Raw genomic sequence first — 20,716 nt, 5'->3', positions numbered from 1 at the left:
TGTGAAATACTAAGTCAAAGTCAAAAGGAAAACATCTTTTAGGTCACCAAATAACTTGTATTTTATTTACTTTAGTTGCTAATTTGCAACTTATTCAACTGAAAATGTAACAGGTATCCCAGACTGGCATGTGTTTGTTGTTACTTGTAAGAACTTCTTGTAAGAACTTCTCAACTGGAAACCGCAATCTATGACGGCGGGTCGGGTTTGGATCGGGTATTTATAAAATTTAAATATTTTTGGGTTATTGAAATTCAAATTCGTCAGATTTTGGATCGGATACTTTCCGGATATCCAAGATTATAAATAATATAGTCGATTTTAATAGTATTTATACATGCAAATATCATTAATTATATTTATATAATATCTAAAATTAAAATATAATTAATTAATAAGTATTCAAATATATTATATTGCACGAGTTGACATTATGAGTTAAATCTAAAATTTGTAAATAATATAATATTTGTGGTAATCAGTATGAACACCAGTTTTGTCTAAAATAGCTGCATAGTTAGGAACGAACTTAGCATCGTTGTAAGTGAAAGCCTTTGTTGCAACTGGACAAGTCATTATAGCTGTTTGAGAAAAACTTAAAAACTGATTAGGATATCAGAGTTTAGTCGAGAGAGAAAAGAGAGCAAGAGTGTAGAAACAATTGGGTAAAAGATAAAGTGATAGTTTTAAATCAAAAATTGATTTTGTATCACTCTATACTCTTTTACTTACAAAAGATTCGACTTAGTGGGACACGTGGCACAATCGTATTGCTTATCAAATAATCATGGAATAGATAAATAGGAACAATAAAGATGTGCACGGTTACACAAGGCAAAATTTATAAATACTGAACCGTTTCTCCTGTTTACATGCCACTAACCACACAACTGTTATCATTACATTTACCCACGAGCTAAATCACAACCACTAATTCAAATAAAAATATTAATTTTGAATAAATTCAAAAATCATGAGAGTTTAACAGTCAACTTACATGCTTGACTCATATCAGTATTTATTTCTATCATCAGAGTTTATTCATGCAAATACTATAGAGAGTAAATTATCAGAATTTAACACTCTAAACACTTCTCATAAATCAAATAACATGAATTCATGGTATCAGTGTTTAAGACAGTCATAAGAATTTAAGAAATACTGATTCTAATAAATAAATACCAAACTCTAATCACTTATGCCTCTTACAAAAAGCAGTTTATTCATCAGTATTTGAGAAATATCCTGAGATCATTTCCAACTCATTCACCAGTCTTGAGAAATATCCCATGCGCAGGATCCATGCGAAAAATATGTTAGGACTTTTAGTATACTGTAGAGGGGGTGAATATAGTATTAACAATCAATTCAAATTAAAACTTAAGATGCAATAATAGTTTTTGTATTAATGAATGAAAACTGATTAGAAAAATATTTCAAAAGATGAACAAATATCCTTGAGAGCTGTTGGGTTACACAGAATGATAAAATAATAATCTACACATATAGTGTTAACTTAATATGTGCTTATATACTGCACAGTTACACAATCAATCTAGTTGATATGATATTCATGAATAAGGAAATCTAATACTTATCCAACTATTGATTGCTACAAATAAGTAAAGTTCTATACCGACATATCTTCTACAAATCAAGTCTTCTAGATAGAATCAATCACTTCCTGGAATCCAGCTTTGACAGATGTTGATACAAATACTAATAATAAACTCTAATATGTCAAATACTGATACGCTTGATAAGCTTTAATATCTTCCACTAGTAAACTCTAATGGCAAACTTCGATTAGTAAATTTTGATATCATCAAATTTCATCTAACAAAACAGATATTTAATCCGTAGATCGGATTATTTTTTTAAGAAGTTTTATGAATAGGTTGATTAATAAAGATCCAAATCTTGTTCTATCACCACGCATCTCGCTCTCGCGATCTACACTATCGGTATCCACACGAATGCTTAAACACAAAGACCAGATGTGTACTAGCACAAAATCTTTTTTCCTTGCCCTCTCCATCTTCTCGCTTGGTGGCTACGGTTTTTTTAATCAAAGTTTTGTGTTAAAAATCAGCCACATGAGATATTATACAGAAGTAAAAAAATGAATTATAACTATTAACTAATTAGGAGTTTTTATTAATTCAAAATTTCCATTTGTATAATAATTAAGTCTCACTTAATTATTTAACAGCTGAATTTCATAATTAATATTAGTAAATTCGAATATCATTATTTATCTAATTAATTAAGTAAAACTTAATTAATATTATAAATAATTTGAATTACTTTAATTTAATTTAAATCCAGTTTATATTAAATAATTCTTTAAACATTCTTTGTGTGTGACCCTATATGTTATTTTAATGTAATGTGTCATCCTCATCATATTTTAATCCCGGTTTCTTTGATCAGTTAGTAAACTATCATTTTAAATCAACATTGGAGCGCGACCACACATTTCATAGTCTAGCTCACACAAGAGACCAATAATATCATCCCTTGAAATTAGGAGGGTTAAAATTTTCTTATATCATTCATATTTCTCATACTATTCATAATATACCCGAAATACCCTTTCACCATTACTCGGTCAAAGGTAACTTTTAATGTTATCAAAGTATATTAATTCTCGTATAAAAATATAATGATTTCAAGTCTAAGGATCATTACATTATTATCACTGTGAGAATTACTTATGACACAACAGACGTGTAAAATCTCACTTTGGGTCTATCCAACATCATGTACATTTACATGTGCCCGTATTTCCGACTAGTATCACTATACCTATGATCAATGAGATGTGATCATCAGTCAACAAACACACTAGTATTAATGCATTATTATTGTCTCTTAGTAATAATACTTGATTAGGGACCTTTAGAAATATTTATATTATTCTCTAGGGAACAAACACTAACAACAGATTCACTACTAGTAAATAAAATAAATGACTGATGCTCCAACATATATTCTAAAAGGTGATGAGTATCAGTTTCAAAATGGGCTCTTCTATAAATTTAAGAGTTGGAGAATCAGTATGGGAAGTTGATATAAAATCAACATCCGTATGAGAAGTTGATGAGCCGTGTGTTGTTGTTTCAAATATAGTTTGCAAAGAGTAGGGATATGAGTCTACATTTACAAGAGTCACATCAATCTGAATTTGATAAGGCACATGGGTGAGATGCCTCATGTTCTAAAGGAACAGTTCAACTCACAAGATGAATGATTTAGAATTAAAGCATTCTTGTGATTATCTGGATGTGTTCTTTACTTTCATAAACCTCCAGTAAAATAGAGAGGATTTGAATACATCTTTCACTCAGATAGCATTCTCAAACCCTGGTTCTCTTTAGAAGAGACCACCACAATTGTGTATTTTCTATCATTGATAAATCAATATAGTTTAACTTATTGTATAAACATTTAGAGGAATGTATCCTAGAAAATAGTTGTGAGGGATGTTATTTAATCAAGCTGAACCTCCATTTTGATTGGAGTGGATTTGAATAGTTTCCCCTCAGAAGTACCATTCCTAGACCATATAGCCATTGCAAGTCTACTTGCACTTGGTATGTTCTAAATATCTCATGGTCTTCATTAAAAAGTGATGAATCCGTTGGTTTTGAATTGTCAACATTAAGGTCTAACTCAGCATGTTGCCTCTAAAAAAAATTAAATGAGTATTCTGAGTTAGAAAGCACAATGCAAGCACGGTGTTTCATAAAAGCTTGGCTAAGCAATAGAGGGAATTCATTGCTAATTTTGATGAAAGAAACTCGCATGTTCTGTTTACTGGCTTGTGGTTCTTTGCAATCTGATCACTCATGATTCATAAGGATCAAAAGGTGGTTAGTAATTTGTAGGATGCATTTTATTACCCTTTTAAGGCCAAATTACTTGATTTTGATAACCATAAGTGTCATACAACTGTTTCTAGTCTCTTTGAAGAAAAACTGTCAATGTAATATTTTAACTGTGAAGTCTATTTTGTTGTTATACCTGTTTGTCACAAAACTCAAAGTACAAATTTGTAATAATGGTTAATCATGTTAAAATTCAACCAATTAATTGACCATATCAGAGATTAATACAAGGTAATGCTCAGAAAAATCTATCAAATAATTTGAATAAGCACACTTGATTAATTCAGTATTATCTCTGTTTTAGACAAGATTAATTATGGCTTTAAACATTGATAAATTCTGAAAAGCATGTGTAAACAAGCATATTAGACCAAATATATAACATTCCATCTCAGACTTAATAACAACAGGATTTGAAAGAGATCGATAGTTAACATTATTAAGTTTCATTTATTCTTGCTTAGTTTTAATCATTTAAAAACTTGATTATATATGATAGAGACTAAAATGATAACTTAACATGCATTGATTTAATAATAAATTCGCAGAGCACAAGTAATCTTGGCTCAGCAGAACTCAAATTTGTCAAAAACTAAGAAAAATAAGCAAGAAAAGGATACTCATTAATAAATTAAGATTTTGAATTACATGAAATAGACAACAAAATAAAACATAAAATCCTAATTTAGGGTGTCTTATTTTTGTTGGCCTCCTTTCGACTTGCTTCCACGAGAATAGCAAGTCGAGTAATCCTCTCCTGATGAGCTATTCTCTCTCTCTCTCTCCTTTTCTTCATCTTCATAAATGACGAAGTTCATCTCAAGAAACAGAACTTCAGTTTGAAGTTCATGAGGCAGAGAACAAAAAATTTCTGATGGAATCTCAATTACATGGTAGAAGGTTCTGTCAATGCGAGCCCTAAAGGTGGCATATCAGACTTTGAAATTCATTTGAGTGATGTGTTTGAGGATTGATAGAAAAAATATTTGTATGAAGTAGAGAATGAGAAGGTTTATGAGAATGTGAGAAGAAGAGTGGTAAACCGGTTGCTTATAAAGATGAGAGAGAGGGGGGATATGAAAAGATGCCTTAAGTTTGAAGAGAAATAACCAATCAAATTTATAATAGAAAATATATTAATTATTTTTCTCCAAGATTAGGAGACACAAATAAATAATAATTATGTCATTGCATATACATCAAGATTAATCAGGCAAACATATAGCATGCAAGCACATTTATCTTGTCATATACACTCCTAAACTCATTATTACAACATAGCGATATGTGCAAAATAAAGAAAAAAACTTATCCGAGCATAAGATTTTAAATCCTGATTAACCAATCTCATTAAGATCTTTTTTAACACATCTTCTTCCACTTCTCTTCTTTTATCTTGCCATACTGTCCGCCCTACATCATTTTCTCAAACAATCTCCAAACCATTTGTTAATGAATTATATTGGAAAGTATGAAAAAAACTAAGGTTGTTGACTATACAATGAAATTCATATTATTTCTGAAAAAAATGAATCATTCATCAAAGAAAATAAATCCAGCCCGATTTTACTTCAAGAATATTAAGTATTAACCAAGTGAAACCTTACTATCGCAATTAAAATTCTTTGTTAAATTTTATTTAAGTTAGATTAAATAACTAAATTACATCAATATGTGAAGATTGTCTTCATCTGTAACTCATCTAATCAGAAATCTTATCACAACAAAGAATAAAATTAAATACTCAGTATCAGTGTTTGTTGGTTTCGGAAAAATACTGATATTTCAATGACTAATTATCAGTATTTATCAGTCTTTGCAAAACTAATAAATGTTGATACATGATCATTGCTATATTTTGAAATTTCACATCGACTTTTAGAACACATAGTTTGGTCAGCATCCTTAAAGTCATGGTTTGCAAGCTTCTTAATAATAATCTATAAATAAATATATGTCGATGGCTAATTCCTAGCAGTTGCTATGTAATTCGTTCATCAATTGCTAAATTATACTTTGAGACTCCATGTGTTTATTATGACTATCAACTGTTAAGAATATCTGTTGATATAGTTAAAATTGATTTGATCAACTTTTAACCACCTTAGTCTGAAAAGAATTTCAGACATGAGTCATAATTTAACACTTGATACTCACAATAAGACAATTTATCCATTGATGCACAAATATTTTAGCGGATAACACTTAAGTAAATAAAAGAAATAATTTTTAGCCGTTGAATAAATACCAAATATCAATAGATACAATTATTTTCAGAATAAACACCCACTTTATATATTATTATTGCAATAGTTAAAATGATAATAGATAGAGTAATTTTGGCATGCAAAATTTTTCCATCTTGTCAGAAAATAAATTTTTATCAAAAATTCATAATATATAATCTGGCTACTTTTAACACATATCTAATAATGCTTAAGATTAATTTCACGTACCTAGCTCACTTACCAATCTTGTGAAAACAGATTCTTCAAGTGGATTGGTAGAGATATCTGCTAATTGTTTTTCACTTGACACAAAGTGAAGTTCCACAGTACCATTCATCACATGCACTATAATGAAGTGGTACCTTAAGTCAACATGCTTGCTTCTTGAGTATTGAACTGGATTCTCAGTTATTGCAATAACGCTAGTGTTGTCATAGAAGATTGAAGTTCTTTCCAACTACAAGCCATTATCAACAAGTTGATTCTTTATCCATAACTGTGCATAACAAATTTCAGCTGCAATGTATTCAGCCTCCGCAGTAGAGGTTGAAATAAAGTTCTGCTTCTTGCTAACCCAAGATGCCAGTTTGCCTCTTAAAATTGACATGATCCGGTGGTACTTTTCCTATCAACTTTTGAAAATCTTGAATCTTCAAACCAGGAGGTTGGCATACATACACTTCTTCTTCAAGTTCTCCATTAAGAAAATCACTCTTCACATCCATTTGATAGACTTTGAAACAGGAATAAGTTGCATAGGCTAGAAAGATTCTGATTGTTTCCAATCTTATCAATAGAGCAAAAGATTCATCAAAGTCAATCCCTTATTCTTATGAGTATATAATTGGTTAAACAGTGTGCACAATCGAATTAGCCTCTTACGCCACCATCTGCTGGGCCGTTACCGAATAACGGACCTCTTACACAACTCCAATAGATTAACTGATTTCCCTTTTACCTCTTTCCAAATTCCACGACATAGGTGGATAGAACACTCCACGATATAGGTGGACAAAGATTCCATGACATAGGTGGACAAAACATTCCACGACATAGGTGGACAGAAGATTTCCACGACATAGGCGGACAAAACAAATTTTCACTTTATCCAGTTTTCAAATCCATTTATACTTATCTCATTTTAAAACAATCTTTATCACAACACATGTTCAAAAAATCTTTTTCCAATATCAATCACAATTAGAGATAGGTAATCCACGAGTTACTATTCCCCAAAACAACTTTGAATAGAACATAATATTAAAACAAGAGAATATGTAACTTAAATTATTTTGATCAAGTATGAGTACGTTAATCAAATATTGCAACCATGTTTATTCAAAAGTACTGAACCATGACAGATATGGTTAGAGGTACTTGCCTTGCTGAGCTTTACGACTGAAAACTAGACTATCCTTAGGCCGACTTCACGCTCGGGTCTTTCGACTGGGACCTACAGAATTGAAATACCCTAAATTAGATGATCAATTATGCTTGACATATCATCACTATCAAATCTACCCATACGATAACATAACCCGACTCGTACTTATATGTACTAACTCAATACACAAAACATATATGGCTCATATACTTGAAATTCGGTTTGGTAGTTATTCTCAGAAAATACGTATAGATGTCGTTTCAGAAAATAGGGTTGTCGAATATTTTGTAAAATATTTCACCACGATACGAAAGTAGCTTTGGTAAAATACTTATAATCATATAGTTATGTATGTTTGATTGGTATTCCCGATAATTACAGGATACGTTCCCGTAGTTCCGAAATTAATTTCTTGGAAATTGGGCACTATTTATCGGACCACCAGTCCATTTCCAAATCGACGCAATCAATCACCATAGCACAGTTCTACAATCCAATATCCAATGTAATCTTAACAACTATACCCGATTATTTTCTGATTTGAAAATAATTTTTCGAACTGAGTAATATTTTATAATTTGTGGGACTCAGAAATATTCATCAAAGTCCACCGTTAGCTCGCCGAGCCTCATCGCTGACGGCAACAAAATTCGTCGGTGCCCGATTAATTCGGGGTTTTAAATGAATTCTACCGATTAAATTAAATTTCCCGCACACAAATATTTTTATTTCACGAAATTACTCAAATAAATTTCCTGCAGAAAATATATATAAAAAAATATCCCAATCAGCCGGCAAACAAATCGAAAAACAATACACAACCGAACAACAACACAAGCACAACACACACGCGCGTCACACGTGCCTCCACACAAACCCGACACACACCCGACACACACACACAATACATCATACACACACATATACACACATTTGTATATATAATCAAATGGAAACTAATTGAAACCACCAAGCCTCACCGGAGTTAGGCGGCGGTGGAGAAACCACAGGGAACAGGCGTCAGAGAAAAAATCGAGGAGAGGGAAAGAGAAACAAGGAGAGAAAACGAGAGAGAGAGGAAACAAGAGAGAGAGAGAGAGATTGAGATTGACAGAGAGAGACAAGAGAGGTAGAGAGATTGGAATGTTTGTGTTTATTAGTTTTTGTGGTTTTTTTATTTTCTTTTCTTTTTTTAAAAAAAACTCAGCAATTGACACGTAGCTGATGGAATGTAAAAACTGAACACGTTCCCCCTCTTCTCAGCTCGGTTCTGTTCCGCTTGTTGCGTTATAACGGTATAACTCACGGATAAAAATAAATCGAGATAATCCCGAAATAATTTTAAAATTTCCCAAATATTCAAAAACTAATAAAATAAAATTTTCATAATTTTAAGACGTTTTTGAATTTAACCTTAGACCCGTATTTTGCGATTTAACGAACAAATGTGCGGGTAAATATAACCCGAAAGATTTATGAAACAATTTTAAAATTCTCAAAATATTTAAGAATTAGGAAAATATAAGTTTCATAATTTTTGAAACTTTCTTGAATTTAATTTTAAAGCCGCAATTAAATACAATCAGAAAACCATTTAGGGATAAATAATTGACGAAATATTATTTTTTAAATTTTATAAATTCCTGTAAATAATAATCGAAATTATAAAACTACAGAAGTAATTTTAAAGATAATTTATATATTAATGGAAATAAATCTTTAATAAAATCACTTTTAAAGACTAAAACAAAACGATATGACTTAGCACTTAATAATACAAATAATTCTCGCACACCACTGAGTCACACATAATTAATATTAAACACAACACATAATTGATTGAACTATAACATATTTTATTATTTATTTATTTATTTAGTATTCATATTTTTATTAATACAAATATACAGATCGTTATAACCTTCCCCCCTTAAAAAGATCCTGTCCTCAGAATCTTACCTAATCAAACAAGTGAGGATATTTTTCAAGCATACCTGACTCTAACTCCCAAGTAGACTCTTCTATTCGAGGATTTCTCCAAAGTACTTTTACTATGGGAATCAACTTATTCCTACGAACTCTAGCGAATCGGCTGATTGATGGGTCTATTTTTGAATATGCTGCTGCTACGACGGTAGCGCTAGCTCATAGACAACTTTACCTACTTTTCTCAATACCTCAAATGGTCTGATATACCTAGGACTTGGCTTACCTTTCTGTCCAAATTTCACTAACCTTTCTAAGGCGAAACCTTCAGCAATACTAATGACCCAACTTTTATCTCTATATCCTTTTGATATAAATATGCACTCTTCCTCTGTCTATCGTGGTCAACTTCTAATATTTTCCGAGTCAACACCACTGCATCCTTAATTTGCTGAATTTACTCAGGACCTAACAACTTTTTAATATTTTTCATCAATTCGGGCTGGAAAGTATTCTCATACAATTGCTCCTTATCACCTTCTGGTACTCGAACTTCAATCTCCAACTTTTCCAATTCTTTCGCCAACTCCTCAGCGATCTTAATCATATTCAACCTTTCTTTTCTACTCAAGACATCTGCCACTACATTGTCTTTTCTTGGGTGGTAGTTAATGAAACAATCATAATCCTTAATCAATTCCAACCAGAATTCGTACTTTGAAAACTTAACATAAAGTTGCTTCTCTCCCAACCTTTGTAGGGGAATCTTTAAATGTTCTGCATGGTCTTCCTTAGTATTTGAATAGATGAGGATGTTATCAATAAATACAATTACAAACTTATTCAAGTACTCCTTATACACTCTGTTCATTAAATCCATAAAGGCGATTGGTGCGTTTGTTAATCTAAATGACATCACCAGAAACTCATAATGACCTCAGGCTTGATCTTTAACTGATGGTAGCCCGATCTTAAGTCAATCTTCTAAAAATAACACGCTCCCTTAAGTTGGTCACATAAGTCTTCAATTCTAGGTAGGGGATATTTATTCCTAATTATCAACTTATTCAACTCCCGATAATCGATACATAACATTATACTTTCATCCCTTTTCTCTATAAACATCACTGGTGCACCCCACGGGGATACACCTAGTCTGATCATCCCCCTACCCAGCAATTCCTGAAGTTGCTAAGCTAATTAATTCATTTATATTAGAGCCATACGATATGGAGCTTTTGACACTAGTTCGGCTCTGGGAACTAAATCAATGGGAAACTCTATCTCAGAGGGGTAGTCCTGGTAATTCGTCTGAAAAGACTTCTGGGAATTTATTTACTACCGGAATTCCTTCCAGTTTAGGGTTCCTTCTTAGTATCCACTACATGTGCTAGATATGCCTTACATTCTTGTCTTAACAACTTCTTTGCTTGCATGATTGAAAGAAACTTCTTATCTTGCTTCTACCCTTGGAAACTCACCCCAATATTATCTTTCGTAAGAATTACAATTTGCTTCTTCTGGAAATCAATATTTGCCTTATAATGGGACAACCAATCCATTCCTAAGATTATATTAAATTCTCCTAACTCGAAAGGTATTAGGTCGATCATAAAAGAATGTCCTAAGATTTCTATAGGGCATATAAGACATAACTGATTTACTGATACTTTATCTTAATTAGCCTCTTCTATAATTAAGAGTTCGTTTAAATATTCCGACATTAAATCCATTTTACACACACAATCTTCTGACATAGACAATTTAGATGCTCCAATATCAAACAGTACTTTAACGTGTATGGAATTAAGGGAGAGCGTACCTGCTACCACATTAGAATTTTGAGTAGTTGACCTTTTAGTCATCTTAAAAGTCCTAGCCTTGGGTGTACTGGATGTCGGGCCTTTTGATGCACTACCCCATACTATATTGAGAAACACTCCTAAAGTTCTTGGCAAGATGTCCTACCTTGCCACAATTATAACAGGTGACTCTTGGATTTTCCACTCTACACTCCAACGCGTAGTGTCCTTTTGTCCACACTTGAAACATACAATACTTTCTTTGCACATTCGACCATTGTGGCACCCCAAAATCCGGGGTCAGTGATCTAGGAGGCCACGTCAACTTGAATCTTGTTTAACACTTATCTCATACAGCAATATATAAATACTCACACCTTTATTATCCCACATTTATCAACACACACAGTTACAGGTTATTATCTTGGAAGCGAACCATGCATTACTAGAGTGTATCAATCCACAAAGTGATAATTATTACAATCCCAAAAGTGATTAAGTCTTACCGCGAGAGTAACCTTTATATAAGGTTAGAACGGTGGCCAAATATACGTTTCTTATTTATTGTCTTACATAAGTCATACTTGTAAATAAGTCGTACTAAAAATAACTGAAAACCAATCCAACTTATTCGATGTACCTGAGGTACAACACCAAACATCCTATGAAACAGCTAGTCGTTTCCTACCCATTTCTTGGCCATGATTTTCATGATAGGAATCTTGATTCACTGTTGTGTTGTGTCAATTTAAGAAAAAAAGTGTGAGCTATAATGCCCAACATAATAATTTACAGTATGAAAAGACTGTATAAAAAATTTATGACTGATACCATATACTATTTATATGTTTGTTTAGAAATAGTTCTTCTCGGTGATACACACTATCTTTTGAAACAATTATTTTATTGACTTATTAGTCTGCAAATACCTTAATGGTAAACCCAGCACCTAGGCTTGGGTTACAGTATTGCATCTCAATTCCAATTGGAAGAATATGACATTCACCAGAGCCCCCGAGACACGATGATCAGTCATATAACAGTAAATATTTATTGTTCTCTACATGTAGAAGGACGACTTCCTTACTCTCGATTGTCACCCTATCCGCATTCAGGCTTTATATGCTTCCCCTTTCTCACAGGTATGTTTTGCATACTTCGTATGTCCTTCAGTACACATGGTACCTTCCAATATGGAAATTAAGTTGCCAGTCTCCCCAGTCCACGAAGTACTGGATCTCTACCCCTCCCTTTTCCTTTTAAGAATCCTATCATATACTTGGAACATCTAATTATATCGAAGTTTCCCAAGCGTTTTGCTTGTTGATAGGCACAACTCATCTCATATATGTGTATATATATGTGTGTGTGTGTGTGTACTTCCGAGAATTTTCGGAGGAAGTACTAAGATAATGTGAGTTGACTGTTGTCAACAGATAAATAATTAAGGGGGAGTTTCGTTTGAAGCTATACTCAAAATATTTAAAATATATCGAGATAATATTCTTCGACGATCTGAAAGTATTAGTATGATTTTCTGAAACTCATAAAATATTTTAAATTAGATTTTATGATTTTTAAATCATATTAAATCATTTGATAAATATTTAATAATTAAATAATAATTATTAAAAAATTAAACCTCAAACAATTATATTTTAAAAGAATATTTGAAATAATATATATCAACTAATTTATGTTTAAATAATTAAAGTAATCTATATTAATTATAAATAATCGAGTTGTAATAATTAATAATTAATCGTTGGAGAATATCTCTCCTATATTAAATGAATAATTGAAATATATTCATTGATCGAGTAACAAAATATAGTTGAGGGAATACGATTTTGAAAATCATTTTAAATAAATTCGAGGTACTAAATACTTCGTAAGCAGACATCGAGTCCCTTGGAATAAAATAAACACGAACTTTTGATAGTCCAAAACATCACCGGGATGGCTCCCGGGTTTTATTTTTATAACTCTGACCGACTCTCGGTCTTATAATTATACACCACGCTTATGGTAGCGCTAAAATATTCTACGACATATATGTATTGTAACTCAATTGTTGTTGAACCGTAAAACTCACAATGCTATTATCATGGCAAGCATGACAATTGTACGAAAGACAGTAAAATAATCTTTTCACAACACAACAGTATATGGAGTTGGGTTCGTAAAATTTTTTGGGTACTTTGAAGCGGAGGATACTTTAGGGTCCGCTCAGAAATCTATAATTATAAACAATTTCATTTCGTTAGATCCCGTTTGTATTTATAGCTTGTTGTACATACATGATACTTTACTAATCGTCCACGTAACTCACTTTAATCTTATTATCCAATTAAGTACAAGCACTCGTTATATTCGGTTTCTTTTCTAAATCCCTTATGTCCGTTAAGGCCTTTTACGTTTCGATCATCGGCCCCACTAATGATTCTTAAGGGTTTCTATTCGTGCGGTCTCGACTTCGATATTTTTATAAAATTGAAAAATCTATATTTTCACTTGAAATTTTTATAGAAGTTAATAAACTCTATTTCTTAATCTCTGTAAAAATTTCATGATTTTTGAATATTTTTAAGTTGGTCATTTCTATTTCCAAAGTTCGTAATTCGTAGCAATTTTTATCGCATAAATCACTTTTACTAAAACGGTCATAACTTTTGATCTGTAAATCAAAATTAAGCGATTCAAGCGCCTAAACGATCCTCATAATATTATATATCATAATAAGGTCTTACTTTTCAAGAAACTACAGTTTATATCTTCAGTAACCTCTTTAGAAAGCTTATGTTGTGTTTTGTTTGTTGTAACGAGGTTACGATTACGATCCAAGTTTCATTTACATTCTGGATCATTATTCAACCATCAACAACCACCATATCATCATCTCAACACTAACTCCTCTCAATAAAATCATGTTCTTGAGGCAACAAACATCAACCTCAATACTAATTAACTAAACATCAAGAAAATAGCAAAACAACTTCTAAACCTAGGTTTATAGCTAAGATCTCAAAGTTTCTTGAAATTTAAACCTTAAAAAAAGTCTGGTCAAGGATTTATACCTTTCTTGAAAGCTTGTTATGTGTTCTTCTTGATGGTGGAGTCTTGGGGATGCTTGGTTGAGTTTAAGGAACCTAGATCATGGCATTAAAATTCAAGAAACCAAGAAGAGTTACTATTCATCACTATTCATCACCAATTTATCATTACTTTCTTGATTTTATTTCACCAATAAAATCTTAATAGAATGATCTCAAAACTTTATCTTACCTTATTTTAGGATGTAGGAAGCTTATAATTTAATTGTAGAATTTTTCCATGGCTAGAAGTTGATGTTTTGAATTTGATTTCTTGTTTTTTATTGATTTTGCCGAATGGGAGCTTCAAGAGAGAGAAGGGAGTGTTTTTGTTGGCTTCTAGGATGCTTCTTTGTGAAATTATATGTTTATGTGTGTATATCTCATCCTAGGATTGTAATAGCTTTACAAAATTATCCTAGGCAAGCTATTATCCAAGCCACCTTGCTAGCTTGGTACCTTGATTACTATTCCACCACTATTCACTAGCTAGGTTATCATTTCTATTAGCTAGGTTACTATTCTTGCTAGGTTAGCTTACTATTTGGTTACTGACCATGGTTAGTTTCTTACTCTAGTTATCTTGTATGGTTAGCTTAGCTTGATACGTTTATTTTTTCACTTACGCGTTCGCTCGGTCGCTTATTCATTTTCATAATAAACCTTCATAGTTCACGGGGTAAAACCTTTCTTATACGTCTTTTACGTTTTGAAGTCTCGTACTTGGGTTTGAATTTGTAGTATTTTATATTTGTAATTATACTGTGATTCTCGTAATCCTTAATGGTTCGTAGATACGGTCATTTTTCAAAGTTCGTTTTCTTCGAAAACTAATAGCATTTACATACACTTATTTGGTACGAATAATCATGGTATCGACTCGGAAACTAAATTTATCATGCACAACATAGTGTGAGATAAAACGTTTTTCCCGATTGTCAGGATTACTATTCATCAAGCATTTTACAAAGTCTCAAAAATTCGAGTTATTACAGTCTTCCCCTCTAAAAAGGATTTCGTCCCGGAATCAAATAGAAAATAGGCGGGGATATCTTTCCTTCATCGCGTCCTCTAGTTCCCAAGTTGACTCTTCAACATTCAGATTTCTCCACAAGATTCTGATCAGCTTCACAGTCTTGTTCCTCATCACTTGTTCTTTCTGGTCCATCACTCTCACCGGTTGCTTAACGTAGGTCAGGTCTGGTTGTAAGCGTTAGGAATATATTGTGTACTCGATGATAAGTTAAATAAAACACCTTAGTAGATTTAATTTAGTGTATTTTGTAGCTTTCAACAGATGATCACTTTAACATCCGTTGAGAGAGTAGCTTATGAATCAATAAGTCTTGTAACACATTTCTGCATTCTACATACCCTAAAGAGTCTAAAAGTTGTAGGATATTCTAAGTCATGTTGACTACTAGTTTGATATGCAAAATAGGTTGGCTAATTGTAAATTTTGGATGCCTTGTAATTTTGCATAAATGAAATAGAGTTAACTACTATGGAAGACTTTCAACGGATAATTTTACAAGGCTTCAATGGATGACTCAAGTCACACTCAACGGATGATTTAGTGAAGTTTTGACGGATGATCCAATACAGTCTAAACAGATGATGCAATGAAGTTTCAACGAATGTTTAAATTCAAATAACAGTTGATAGTGACTTGACAGTCATATGGGTTGATTAGATGCAAATGGAATGTGGCAGCCTATTTGCAGGTTTTAGAGAACAAAGATGCATTTCCGTTTCCATGCTAACTTGAAGTTATTCAAAGATGCTGAATAGAAAAATGAAGAAGCATGTAATTAGACTAAGAAATTTTTTGTCTTATTTATTTGTCTTTTTATCATGTAACTTGGTGATATATAAACCAAGGGTAGCAAGTAGAACATTATCGAAGTTAGTAAGTAATTACTAGAGAAATAGATAAATCTATATCTGTAAAAAAATTCTCTGTTCTTTGTAAGTTCAACTTGTAAGCAGCTGTGTGCCAATCTTGCATCACAGAGTTCTCGAATTTATATATATCTCTGGTGGAAATGTTTAATCCACCAGAAAGTTTTTAAATACTTGTATTTGATTATATTGTGTTTGATTTCTTCAATACCTTCATTCCGCATTTTAGATAAATCAAACACAGTTATATATTCAAAGTAGAATAGTTCTTAAAATCCAACATTCAACCCCCCATTCTGAAATTCTTTGTTAGATTATTTGGGAATAACAGTAAGTCTACCTGTTCATACTCTATCACATGTCACGTATCGGCATGGTACTTCCTTAACATTGACACGTGGAACACGTTGTGTACTTGTTGCAGATTAGGAGGCAAGGCGAGCTCGTAAGCTAGAGATCTTATTCTCCTCAAGATCTCAAAGGGTCCTATGAATCTGGGACTCAGTTTCCCTTTCTTTCCAAATCTCATCACTCCTTTCCATGGAGACACTTTCAACATCACTGAATCTCCTACTTCATGTTCTCTATCTTTCCTGGTCTGGTCGGCGTACTTCTTCTGTCTGTCATGAGTCGCTTCCAGCCTTTTTCTGATGAGTCCCACCATCTCTCTTGTCTATTGGACTAACTCGGGTCCTATTATGTTATGTTCTCTAACTTCATCCCAACATAAGGGAGAACGACATCTTCTTCCGTAAAGAGCTTCATACGGAGGCATTCCTATGCTAGCATGGTAGCTATTGTTGTAGGCAAATTCGATCAGGGGTAAGTGGTCATTCCGGTTCCCTTCAAAGTCAATGGCACATACTCGCAGCATATCTTCTAGGGTCTGGATGGTCCTTTCGCTTTGCTCATATATTTTGGGGTGGTAAGCGGTACTCATATTCAGTCTGGTGCCTACACATTCTTGGAAGCTTCTCCAAAATTGGGAGTTAAACCTTGGGTCCCTATCTGATACTATGGCAATGGGAACACCGTGCCTCACCATGATTTCTCTCAGGTAAATATCCACTAACTTGTCTACTGTGTAACTTTCATTGATTGGCAGGAAATGTGCGGACTTGGTCAGTCTATCAATGATAACCGATGTGATATCGTGATTGGTTTTAGTCCTTGGTAGGCCTGTCATAAAATTCATGGCTATATGCTCCCATTTCCATTCCAGAATTTCCAGAGGCCGTAATAGTCCACTCGGTCGCTGATGTTCAACCTTCACTCTCTGGCATGTCAAACATTTGCTGCCCACTCTGCTACTTCTCTCTTCATGTTAGGCCACCAATAATATTCCTTAAGGTCACGGTACATTTTATACTTCCTGGGTGGATTGAATACCTGAAGCTGTGCCCTTCGTGTAGCAGCTCGTCTCTTAGTTCTTGCACATTCGGAACCCAAATTGGGGATGCATACCTCATGATCCCTCTCTCATCTTTCTCGCATCTGACCTCCTCACCGGTAATGTTTCTCTTTCTTCATTCATCTTCCTTTCCGACACAATCGTATCTTTTCAGCTAGTTCCGTTATTAACTTGATCTCGAATAGTCCTTCTGATCCTTTACCGGTTATTCGCACATCAATCTCCATCTTTTCAAATTCCTTAACTAAATCCTTAGATGTCATTATCATTTTGAGTCTCTCTTTCTTACTGAGGGCATCAGCCACCATATTGGATTTACTCGGGTGATACAAAATTTCACAAATGTAGTCCTTAATCAGCTCTAACCATCTCCTCCGTCTCATGTTTAATTCTTTCTGAGTAAAAATATACTTGAGGCTCTTATGGTCTGTTTAAATCCCGCATTTTTCACCGTACAAGTAGTGCCTCCAAATTTTCAGGGCAAACACTATGGCTGCTAATTCTAGATCGTGGGTAGGGTACCTTATCTCATATTCTTTCAAATGCCGAGAGGCATACGTAATAACCTTTCCCTGCTGCAAAAACACACATCCTAGCCCCTTGTACGAGGCATGGCTGTATATCACAAACTCTCCCTTTCCATCAGGAAGAGCGAGCAGTGGTGCTAACAGCAGTCTCCTTTTCATCTCTTGAAAGCTTTTCTCACATTTCTCTATCCACACAAACTTTTCTGTTTTCCGGGTAAGCCAAGTCAATGGGCCGGCTATCTTGGAAAAGTCTTGCACGAATCTCCGGTAATATCCTGCTAAGCCCACAAAACTCCTAACCTCGGTTGGGGTAGTCGGTCTTTCCCAATTGGATACCGCCTCCATCTTGGCGGGGTCGACTAAAACTCCTTTTCTACTCACCACATGCCCTAAGAACTGAACTTGCTTTAACCAAAACTCACATTTTGAGAACTTTGCATACAATTTCTCATTCCTCAAGATTTCTTAGACTATCCTCAAATGTTCTGCGTGTTCTTGCTCTGTCTTTGAGTATATTAGAATATCGTATATGAAAACTATCACACATATGTCTAGGTACTTCTTGAACACTCTGTTCATTAAATCCATAAAGGCTGCGAGTGCATTTATCAGCCCAAACGAGATGACTAAGAACTCATAATGTCAATACCTAGTGCGAAAGGCAGTTTTTGGTATATCTTCTAGTTTGATTTTCAACTGGTAATATCCTATCCTCAAATCTATTCTGGAAAAGTGCACAACACCTTTGAGCTGGTCGAATAGGTCATCAATCCTAGGGAGAGGGTACCTATTCTTGATAGTCAGCTTGTTCAACTCTCAGTAGTCTATGCATAATCTCATGCTACCATCCTTTTTCTTTACAAATAGTACTGGTGAACCCCATGGTGACACACTGGGTCTTATCATCCCGTTATCTAAGAATTCCTGCAGTTGAGAAGCTAATTCATTTATCTCAACTGGGGCCAGTCTATAGGTGGCCTTAGATACTGGTGCCGTCCCTGGTGCTAATTTTATAGTGAATTTTATTTCTCTGTCGGGTGGCCATCCTCTGCTGATTAGAGGAGGATGAGGATACAAGCTATGTCAATCTAGCACTTATGGACAAATCAGATGAAATAGAAGTCAGTTCATCTAGTAATCAGGTAATCACCACTAATCTAGCATGTTTATCTAAAGCTAAGTGTAATGATGCAATAAATGACATGTCTAATGAATTATATAATCTGCGTGTTACACTCAAATCTCTCACTAAAGAAAACACTAAAATTAAAGAGAACAATTTGTTTATAAGTAAAGAAACAATGTGTTAGAAGCTCAATTTGTTGAGTTTGAAAAACTGAAGATGGAGTGTAAGATTGCCAAAGATGAACTGACTGAATCCTTAAAGAAAGATGATATTTTAAGAAAGCAACTTGAATGAGAACATGAAGTAATTAAGGCATGGATATTATCTAGAGATGTCCATGCTCAAATTACTAAAGTTCAAGGTATATAATCCTTCTATGATGAAGCCTAGAAAAAGAGCAAGGAGAAAATGAATCCCAACTCGGAAGAAGGACTTTCAACGGATGTGGATTCAACGGATGATGAATGTTATCCATCGAATGATCAAAAGAAATATCCGTCAAACGACAAGGAACCACATCCATTGAATGAAAGAAAGCCAGTTAGCAAATCCCAAATCCCATCTAGCTAAGTTAAATGAAAAATATGGATCAGTTTCCAAGAACTTTGTTCCAGGAGAAACAAGTTAAGTGAAAAAGAATAAGAGAGTCAATGTAGGGCATCTGTTAATTAAGCAATTGAATGAATGATTGGAGAAAATTGAAGTTAAAGCAGAATCAAAAAGGAAAAATAATAGGAATGGGAAAGTAGAGATTAACAAACATAACAACTACACACCTAATAAATATACACCTAGAAAAATCTGTATGAAATGTGGTAGTGTTAATCATTTGTTTGTTAATTGCAAACTTGCTATGCCTGCACCCATGTCTGCACCTTCTTCATTTCCTAACATGCCTATAATTCATGTGAATGTTATGCATGCACATAATTTGAATGCATAATTTAATAATATGCCATTTGCACAAAATCCTTACTATGCTGCATTTAATATGCCACAAATGCCATTTAGCATGCCTTACTGGAACAACATGTTTGCACATATTATGCTTTTTCATGTTAACCAACCCGTGCATGATAATTCTGTAATGATGAATGGTTTTAAAAGATCTACTCAACTGACTAAGGATGAATCTCATATACCTAAGTCAAATGAGGACAAGCCTAAGAAACCTAAGAAAAAGGCTAACAAAACAGGACCCAGGGAACTTGGGTACCAAAATCAACTTGATTTGATTTTGTTGTGTGCGGGGAAATAGAAAGAATCTTTGGTATTTGGATAGTGGGTGCTCAAGGCACATGACTGGAGATTCTACCCTGCTCACTGAGTTCATGGAGAGAGCTGGCCCAAGTATCACTTTTGGAGATGACAACAAGGGTTATACTTGGGATATGACTTGATTTTTAAAAACAATGTCATCATTGAGTA

This window comes from Apium graveolens, chromosome 4, assembly GCF_009905375.1.
Source record: "Apium graveolens cultivar Ventura chromosome 4, ASM990537v1, whole genome shotgun sequence".
NCBI classification, from domain to species: Eukaryota; Viridiplantae; Streptophyta; class Magnoliopsida; order Apiales; family Apiaceae; genus Apium; species Apium graveolens.
This window is presented reverse-complemented; position numbering follows the sequence as displayed.